The sequence below is a fragment of the Magnolia sinica genome, chromosome 10 (assembly GCF_029962835.1).
Source record: "Magnolia sinica isolate HGM2019 chromosome 10, MsV1, whole genome shotgun sequence".
Taxonomy (NCBI): domain Eukaryota; kingdom Viridiplantae; phylum Streptophyta; class Magnoliopsida; order Magnoliales; family Magnoliaceae; genus Magnolia; species Magnolia sinica.
The window spans coordinates 25980965-25990957 of record NC_080582.1 but is presented as its reverse complement, the minus strand read 5'-3'; the positions used below and the strand labels follow the sequence as shown (position 1 = coordinate 25990957).

The window sequence follows — 9993 nt, the reverse complement described above, 5'->3', positions numbered from 1 at the left end:
CTTAAACTTTCTTATCCGTTATTTTCATCAGGGGTGATGCCCTATAACTTTCCTATCGTATGTGAATAACTAGGATTAACGACCCTAGATAGATCCTTGCTTAAGTAAATGATAAAAAGGGAGGTACCTTAGGTTCTGGAATCTGCTGTATGAATAAGCCTAATAAATTACTTGGCTAATACGACCATTCATTGTATTGCATGTGCTTTGGCGTGGAAGCGCACTTTTAGGGAGTTTGCCATGCATGATCGTTAGATGAAATCACTGAGGGAGTGCAGGTGAGGGCATGCATCATTACTACATATCATTCCTACATTAAAAAGAGTAATTAGGAAGTGATTGCTGTATTGCTTTATCATTACTGCTTGATTGAATTGATAACATGTTTACCTTTGCTTTATAGTACCACTGAATTGATCACTCACTCCCACTCTGGGACGGTGTTTTAAAACACCAACCAGACTCTACTTTAGATGCAGGTTATGATAAGGCTTACGTGATGGAGCCGGACTTCTTTGATGAGGAGGAGTTCTCCTACATTCAACTCTCAGGTGGGTTTGTGTAGACCTAGAGTCGTGTCATCAATCAGGATTACAGGGATTTTGGATTAGTGGAACATTCACATTTTGTCATTTTGTATAACTTGATACAAATTATGTATATATTCAGCCTGGTAGCACGTTCATACTCTTGAGGTTATGAAACATGTATATACTTTATATATTTAGTTCAATCTTCCGCTTGCTTATTTACATTAACTCTGGAGTATGATATGCTGATTTAGTGTAATCTCACTCATGTTTAATGCACTAATATGAACAACATTTTAACATCATTATCTATGTTACATAAGTGATGCATTGGAACTCGGGAGTTGGGCTTTGCTCAACCCCCGATTTTTAGGGCATTACAAATCTACTTCAAAAGGATGCACCATATAAGTGGACTGAATAATGCCAAGAAGCTTTCAGTAAGCTCAAAGCTATATCGACAACCGCACCGATCATACAGCCATCCGATTAGAGCATACATTTTGATTATGTGTGATGCATCTGACTATGCTATTAGGGCGGTGTTAGGCCAGAGAAAAGAGAAGAAGCCCTATGTGATTCACTATATGAGTAGTACTCTAAATTCTGCCTAAGTAAATTACTCTACTACGGAGAAGGAACTCTTAGCTGTAGTGTTCACTTTAAACAAATTTAGGTCCTACTTAATCGGATCCAATATCATCATATACACTGATCATATGGCGCTAAAGTACCTCCTTTCTAAGAATGATGTCAAGCCTCGCCTGATACGATGGATCCTTCTACTCTAGGAATTCGACATAGAAATACGAGATAAAAAGAGACAAGAGAACGTAGTGGCTAACTATCTCTTTAAACTTGATCTCCCTAATTTCCTTGAGCCGACACTAATAAATGATATTTTCCCTAACGAATAATTGTTTAAACTTTCCCAATTATCTTGGTTTGCTGACATTACAAATTATCTTGCAATAGATTTCATGTTAATATATTGGACTACGCAAGATAAAAAGAAATTCTTTGCCGAGGTACGTAAGTTTTTTGGGATGATCCATATTTATTTAAATATTGTTCAGACCAAATTTTAAGGAGATGTGTGCCAGACAATGAACATCAGAGTGTTATCTCCTTTTGTTACTCTCAGACCTGTGGAGGTCACTTTTCTGCTAAAAAGACTATGGCTAAAATTTTACAGTATGACTTTTATTGGCCTACTATGTTTAAAGATACTCATGAGTTTTGCAAAGTATATGAACATTGTTAGAAATTGGGAGGATTGTCCCGTTGAAATATGATGCGACTAAACCTAATTCTTATCATTAAAGCATTCAATTACTGGGACATCGATTTCTTAGGGCTATTCCTCCAATCCTTTGGAAATATTTATATTTTGTTAGCAATAGACTATGTCACTAAATGGGTTGAAGCAATCTCGTGCCAAAACAATAATCATCGAACAATCATTAGATTTTTGAAAGAGAATATCCTTTCCCGGTTCGAAACACATCGGACCATCATTAATGATGAAGGGTTATACTTTTGCAATAGGCCATTCAAGAACTTAATAAAGAAATATGGCATCTCCACTACCAAAAAAATGAGCAAAGGCTACGGACTATATAGGTCTATGGCTATGGCTTTAATCTGTAGCTAATTAGCTATGGATTTAATCTGTAGCCATAGGCTAAAACCCACCGTCACGCTTTTGTAAATTGACGGTCTCATAAGGGTCTCTATGGGGCCCATCGTAATGTATTTGTTTTATCTAAGTCGTCCATCTGTTTTAATATCGTATTTTAGGCATGATCCCAAAAATGGAGGCATATTGAAGCCTCAAGTGGACCACACAATATTAAACACTGGAAATTATGTGCGTATTGTTGAAAGTTATTTTGGAGTGGTGTGGTTGACTTGGGCCTTCAATCTGACTCATTTTTGGTTTCATGTCCTATCCTTGGTTGCCTAAATGAATGGATTACGTGGATAAGGCACATCCATCATGGTGGCCCCCACGAAGCCCCTGAGATCACCATCCAAAATAATAGCCCAAGCATTGGCTTGGAAGCGGATCGACTGCTGTTGCACACACCACCTATGTGATTTGGTGTGTTAACGTCACTAAGTTTTGTGGGTCCCATCAAAACATATGAGTTATATCCAAACCGTCTGTCCACTTGGTGACCTCGTCGTGAGGCTTGAGACAAAAAATAAGGCAGATCAAAAAATCAAGTGGACCACACTGTATAAAGCAGTGGAGGATTGAACGCTTGCCGTTGAAACCCTTTTGGCGGTCATGGAAATTTTGGATTCACATGATTCGACTACCTAAACCTTATCTCTCTCCTCTCCCTCTTGCTCCAAAAGAAAAAAAAAACCCTCCCTCGGACCCTCTCCCTCTTACTCCAAAAGAAAATAAAACCCTCCTCTCCCCCTCCCTCTTGCTCTCTCGTGCTCCCTCGTCGTATCCCCCTCCCTCTTGCTCTCTTGTGCTCCCTCTCTCAATCTCGCTGCCACTCATGGATAGAAGGTTTCTTCCTGTCAGGTAAAAATAGAGGGTTTCCTCCCATCTTGCTGCCACTCTCCTTGTGGATGGAAGGTTTCTTCCCGTTAGGTAAAAACAAAGGGTTTCTTCCCATCAGCCCCTCGTCGTCCTTGGTATCTCTCTTTCTCTCTCAAATATTGAATGTCCAAACCCTATTCCTTTTTCTTCTATTTGTTTTCTTTCGTCTCTCTATTTTTTTTCTTTTTAATGCCCAATTGGTTGATTCAAATATCATAAAATTTCTTGAGATTTTTTGCTGAAATTAGACTGATTAATCATGATATTTGGTGCATTTTCATCTAATATCTTTGTGCATTTTCATCTAATATCTCTGTGCATTTCATGAGATTTGTTTTTAATGCTCTTTGGTTTATTCAAAGCCTTATTGAATTTTGAGTTTCGTCTAATATCTTTGTGCATTTCTGTTCTATGCCTCATGTTCTGGTGCTACTTTAATATTACTTTTCCTTATTTCCTTGGGTTATTCCCTGTTGTATGTGGAATTGTACTTAAGGCCCCTATTGTTTGTTTTGGGCCTTCATGTGAATTAAATATGCACATTTCCAATGGATTCACCATTTAATGCAGAAACACCTACATCAGTGCCACAAATGAGGAGTATGAGTTACTTTTTAAACTCCGCATAATTACCATAGGAATGCTAGTGGTAACTGAGTATACACAAGTTGAACAATACATAAGTTGTGGGAAGATGGATGATTCATAGTGCTTGTTTGAAGAAATGCCGAGAAGAGAGGTGGTGGGAATCTCATGATTCGTGGGTATTACAAGACAGGGGGTGTTGAAAGTGGCATTCGTTTCTTTCAGGAAATAAGTGATCGGAGTATTGTTTTTTGGAATTCTATGATTGTAGGGTTTGCTCAAGCAGGCCGGTATGGTGCTACATGTTTGGAATTTTAAATTCTAATTATATTCTTTGAGAAATTCTACGTTGTGGAACAGGAAGGAAGGTTAGGACAACTTGGGGAATGTTTAGAACCATCATCTTCAAGTTCAAGCACCTCTAGAACTGCTGGAGAGTCTAGTTCAATGCTGGAGGTTGTAGAGAAGCAATTGGATGAGAAGGAAATTGGTGAATAACCTTTTGCAGGCAAGTGAATCACTTATTCCACACAAGAAAGTCTTGGGTAGGTAGCTGGACTTCTTCCTCGAAGTCACATGTTTTTTAAATATTTGAAGAATCATGCTTGGAGTTTTTGGTAGAATTTTATGAATAGTGAAGAGGTTAGTAGCAAATATTTAATTAGTGGGCCTTTGGAAGAAAAATAAAAAATCTTTACTATGGATAAAAAGAAGATTTTCCCAAGTGCCTGTTTGGTGACTTTTGTCTATTGAATGTGGACCCTTGGCCGAATCTTTTGCAATTGTTCATTTGTAACCATTGGAAGTCCTTCAATCCAATGGTCAGGATCATGTGAATGGTGTCTTTTAGCCGTTAAGGCCTGTCCATTTGAGTAAGAGATGACATTGGTTCTTTGCTCATATAACTAGCCTTCTATTTACTATGTTTTACCATTCACTGTGTGCATGTTGGCTGGGTTATTACTTGATTTATTAAAGAACGCTTACCCCATATTGTTCTAGGTTTTGGTTTGTACAATTGGGGGCCATGATTTAGTGATCTGGACTATTGATATATGGCCACACTTTAGATTGGCATGTACCAAAATCTCCAAGATGGAAAGGTCGTGGCCAATAATTACAAAGGGAAGAAAGAAAGTATAACAATGGTTACATTCAACCAAAAATCAATATTCCATTGTATCTTCCTTTTTTTTTTTATTCAATTCCATGTAGGTAATAGTATCTGAGGATATTGTATCCTTGATTCAAGTCCTTTTAACTCTGTTTTATAAACTTAAATTGCAGATTGAAAAGTATCATACTAACTATACTTATTTGATAAGGGATCTTCCACACCTTACACCCTACTCTTTAACTCTTACACTTTACATTTTGGGAAAGCAAAAAAGTAATGGGAGAGAGAGCTTCAGACATCTATAGAAGACCCAGTTCCAAGTAGTTGTAGGATGGAGGAGTTTAAAATTCATCAAGACTCCTCTTCTAATCCATCACATTTAAAGGTTCTATTCCTTTTTAAAAATCAGTGCGTGTATCACTTTCAAAGCACACCACCTCTTATGCGAATGTGTACCATTAAGTTAGGGGGTGGAATCATCTTAATCTACTCTTTACTCTTCTTCTTATTTTTCTTTTTCTTTTTTATTATACACATGCATTCACACTTCAACACACCCACATACTCTTGAAGCACTCTCTTCATTTGAACAGGGTACAAAAAGGTGAAGCATGGGTTTGGCATGAGGGTTCCAAGATCGATGTTGAGGTTCTTCAATCAGTGAGATTTTTCCATGTAAGCGATGTTGGTCTTGTTTCGAGTCTAACAGTTTGTCTGTTCTAAATGAAGACCAACTTGTTCAGGTAAATCCTGATTTTTCTTTTATTAATTCATTTTTCAAGTTGTTTCAAATATTCTGAATTATCTAAAGTACATAAGCAAGATTGTAATTTTGATCTATTATAGATATTTTATTTTTAAAGAAAAAACTTTTATTGATGATATAGTACATGAATAGATTCAAGAAGCGGTTTTGGTGTACAGATTTGTCTGGCATAAGTAATCACAATTGAAGTCGATGGACGAGAAGATAGTAGCTATCGCACTACAAGGTGAAGGATGCGTATTTACTGCATTTGGATAGAATGCTCCTAAATAGTAGCTATCGCGCTGAAGTTCTTTGTTCTTTATTTTCTAGGATAGGTTATGCTCCATTTGAGTTTTTATTTATACAGATTGTCAATAAGAATGCTCCTAAATTTTTTGGATGCTTTTTTAGTGCCAATTATTCCAAGTGTCTGATCCTACTTCAACTGTTCTTACTCTAGTTCAGATACTAATGCAGTAAACCAGAAATTTTCTTTGATTCATTTTGGTGACAGAACCCTTTGCATGTGTTCCTGCTTCCACTTTAGATAACCTATTGCTTAAAGCATGGTAAAAGATGTTCCTTGTGCATCATTGTATTAATAGAGATGACCTTTTCTTTTTCTTTCTCTAACTTTTTGGTCCATGCAGACTTATTTTTTGGTGATCTTGTATGGTCTGGTTTGGCCAAACCCAGTGAACTTGTCAATCCATTGACTAGTCTTTCTTTGAAGACACTTATTTTTTTATGCATGTCTGCCATATCTTGGTTGTTGTCTTGTTAGAAAAATAAAGTCACCATTATTGCTAATTTTCTTTAAGTCTTGAAATATTAGAGCGGAGGCACTACTGCATCATATCCATACTTTCCTAGACATACATTTTTTTTTTTTCTTGGTTGTCATTCTTGCATCATAGACAATTCTAAATTATTTTCTCATTTATTCTTGGACTAAACTCCCCAAGTATTATTGCTTTCTTTCTCATTTTAGTTTTTTACTTTTATAGGCTTAGATTAAATTTGGTTTTGTTTTGTGCAGCATTTCAAAAAGTTATGTGTGACACCAGCTTATTAGAGACCCGAAAAAGCAGCTGACTACCTATGAAGTTCCATGTGAGTGTTTTTTTTATAGCTATATCATGTTTTATAATTTAGAGATCTTGACAGTGGTGAAATATTTATGACTGTGAAAAAGCTTTCAAGGTTAGCTCATTTCTACTTAAAACATCGAATAACTAGATAAATCAGCTAGAATGCACATTGATTAGTTGGTAGTTTTTTGGCTTTATCTCGTTAATATTGTATCCATTATATTTTTCTAAAGGAAAATCAACTTTCCAACCTGAGTGGCTGCTGCAGTTGGATATAGACTCATTGACTTGAAGCTGATTTTTTCCTTGTTGGCCACCATCATTGCCATTGTCATAACTTTCCGCCAGTTATTTGAGATTGCCTTTGATATTTTCCTCGTTCTTCTGGGAAAAAAGCAAAAGAAAAGTGAGAAAGGATTAAATCAGTTAGTTGAAATTTGTGAACATTTGAAGAGATCAGAGGAGAAATTAATCCCAGGAGTTCTTGAGAACTATGGGAACTTCTCATAGAACACTGAAGCTTGTCTATTAGATAACTTTTAATAATCAATTTCTTGTTCTGGGTAAAGATGCACTTGATTCATCAGCTGATGCTCTCATGCTATTTATGATAAGAGAACATTAAAGGACCTCTTTTTTTTCTTCTCAAAATTAAACTGTATATCATTTGAATTCTGTAGAACTTTTTTCTTCTCGTGGACCTTCACTTGAAAGTTGAGCTGTTTGTTACTTGTTCACCTCATGGGCATTTTTTCCCTCATTTTTTTTACTTATCTCTTTTTATTTTCATACTACTCATTTTCCATTTTGAGAATTCCTCATATGGGTGTATGCAAATATGAAAAGGGTGGGGTGAATGTAGATATCAAATTCCGTTTAGGGGTTATTTGTTTGCAAGGATTTTGGGATATTGGGCGGGCCGAAATTGATTGGAAATCCATTTCACTCCTTTCATTGGCTTGCATTTTGTGCTGTTTTAGACGATGAATTATATGTCTAGATGAAATTTACAATGATCATATATCTAGAAATATCATGATATTTTGACCATCTAATCTCATGTTTGGGATCATGTATCTAGAAATATGTCTAGATTGTCATGTATACAGTGTGCATATAGATGAACATATGGATAAAATACATGCATGCTTATTGGTGCTTCCTGGTGAAAGGGAGACAGTTGCATTAATGCCTTAGCATGTAAGAATTGGCACATGTATCATTCAATTATATGATAATTAATTGACATTCACCTGCCTCTGTTTAGTAGTTGACTACGATTGGACTATTCCAATTATCTTATCAATATGATGCCTCTAGATAAATTAATCTTTCGATGAGTAGAATGACCTGACTCTAGGACCAAGTCATCTATGTGGTGAGCCCATATAAAGATGGCTGGGATGTCATGTCACACACAGTTTTCATAGTCATGGTTCAGTTCAGTTAAGTTCAGTTCAGGTTCAGTTTGCAATTTGGATTCTTGAGGTGCTTAATGAATCCATTTCACTGAACTTGGTTCATCATCAATTTGTTCAGTTTGTAGTATTGATTTACTAAGTTTGTTTACTCTCTTAGTCATTTTGTGAAGTTTGTAGTATTGATTTACTAAACTTGTTCACCATGGGACCCACTTGTACAAATTGAAACCTGAAATTGTTATACCCCCATTATTAAAATCCTGTTATTGACCAAATGGCTATTTATGTCCAGATAAATCAGACATCGACTGGCAGTAACTGGAAAAAAGTTTACAGATGCTGGAATTTGCATTTGAATGCTGGGAATTGTGATCAGATTGCTAGATTTTTTTATAGTTCTGGAAAACTATTTTCTTACAAAGGTATTTATATTAGAAATAGACTTCTAACAAATTAAATACAATAGAAAAAATAGCAATTGAAGTAAATTGATGTTCAATATCACTTTATGAGGAATCATCACAACTGGTTGTTTGTGATGATTCACTATGACACGTTGTGGGTCATGTGTAGGACATCTGAGCGATGCATAAGGTGGGATTCACTATGAAAATCACCTGTTGCAAAAAACAGGTCAGCTCGCTCATCAGGAAGCCACCCTATATGAAAACAATGAGTGTTTTTAATTGGAACTGTTAACTATCTGATTCAATGTGCATGTCTGTCCTGCCTGATCAGTGGATTTTTCTGATTTCTATGCCAGGTGGCCTTCATCTTATGCATAACTTGTTGTGTCATACACATGACGTGAACGGGGTTTCATCTGAAGTTCACTTGCAACTGGTTGTAGGTGATAATTCCTACTAGTATTGAATTGAATTGATTGTAATGATGGTTGTCTTTGAATAATCCCAGAAAGTTTGGCGTAAGAACTCCCTTAGATGTTTGTCCAAGAGCTGGCTTTGAAGGTAACATTTGTTTAGCCTTTATCAACAAATCTTTGGCTGACAGTTGTATCATCTCATCTTTTGACATGTTGTGGGTCATCTTTCCATGCTCATAAATGTCCTTTGTTTATCTACAAATTTTTGTTGTTGTAAGCATAGGGTCTTGTTAGTAAATGTTTACTTTGTGAATGGAAAGTAGCAGGGGAAGCAGCTGCTGCTGGTCTTTCTCTTGCTGATGTTACTGCAGAAGCAAAGTATGCATCTAAAATGGTGGGAACGATGGGTGTCACACTCTCTATTTGTACACTTCTAGGCTAGGTCACATCAGATCGTTTAGGCTCAGGAAAAATGGAGCTAGGTCTTGGAATCGTAAGTTGTTAAATAATCTCATTTTCTTGCTATCTTAATTACAGTTTAATCCATTTCAGGTACCTTTAATGATCAAGCAACATGAAGGAAGATCTTCCAATGATTATCTTTATATGTATCTCAACCACTAGAATATAATTTCTTGGGACCCTGAGATGGCTACTTGAGAATAGGACTTCAGAATTTATGCATCAACATGCACCACTATGGCTTTCATAAATTGTTCTTTGACTTGAAAATATTTCTCACACTACAGGCTTTGCTTTGTGTTAGATCATTCCAATTGGTTAACATTATCCTGCTGATTGGCTGGTGTAATGACATGTATTTCCTTTTGCAGCATGGGGAGCCTGGGGCCGCTGTTGCTGACATCCAACCTGTGGATGCAGTGGTATCTCACGTTCTAAAGTAGATTTTATCAATGGTCTGTTTCACTTGATCACTGATTATTATACTGCTACTTCTATATTCTGTTTTGTTGCTTAAAATATGGGATAACAAGTCCCATGATAAAACTAAAACTCAATTATGATTGCATGCTAAATTTAGTTCTCTTTTCTCATCTTTTTATCCTTTCTAGACATTATTGGAATCTTTACTGGCCTGATAGTGTTTAGTTCCTTTA

At 36.2% G+C, this 9993-nt stretch overlaps 1 long non-coding RNA gene across 4 annotated transcripts; it reads left to right on the top strand.

Moving 5' to 3' along the window:
* Window positions 1–3625: 3625 nt before the first annotated feature.
* Window positions 3626–9141, top strand: LOC131258203 (uncharacterized). 4 transcript variants are annotated; one of them, XR_009177966.1, is made up of 7 exons: window positions 3626–3965; window positions 4036–4220; window positions 5386–5535; window positions 5717–5784; window positions 6580–6653; window positions 8345–8474; window positions 8968–9141. It is a non-coding gene; the product is annotated as an uncharacterized LOC131258203 (long non-coding RNA). The 4 variants fall into 4 exon arrangements; XR_009177968.1 differs by lacking the exons at window positions 8345–8474; window positions 8968–9141 and having other exon boundaries at window positions 5680–5784; window positions 6580–6952; XR_009177967.1 differs by lacking the exons at window positions 8345–8474; window positions 8968–9141 and having other exon boundaries at window positions 5691–5784; window positions 6580–6950.
* The last annotated feature ends 852 nt before the right edge of the window (window positions 9142–9993 follow it).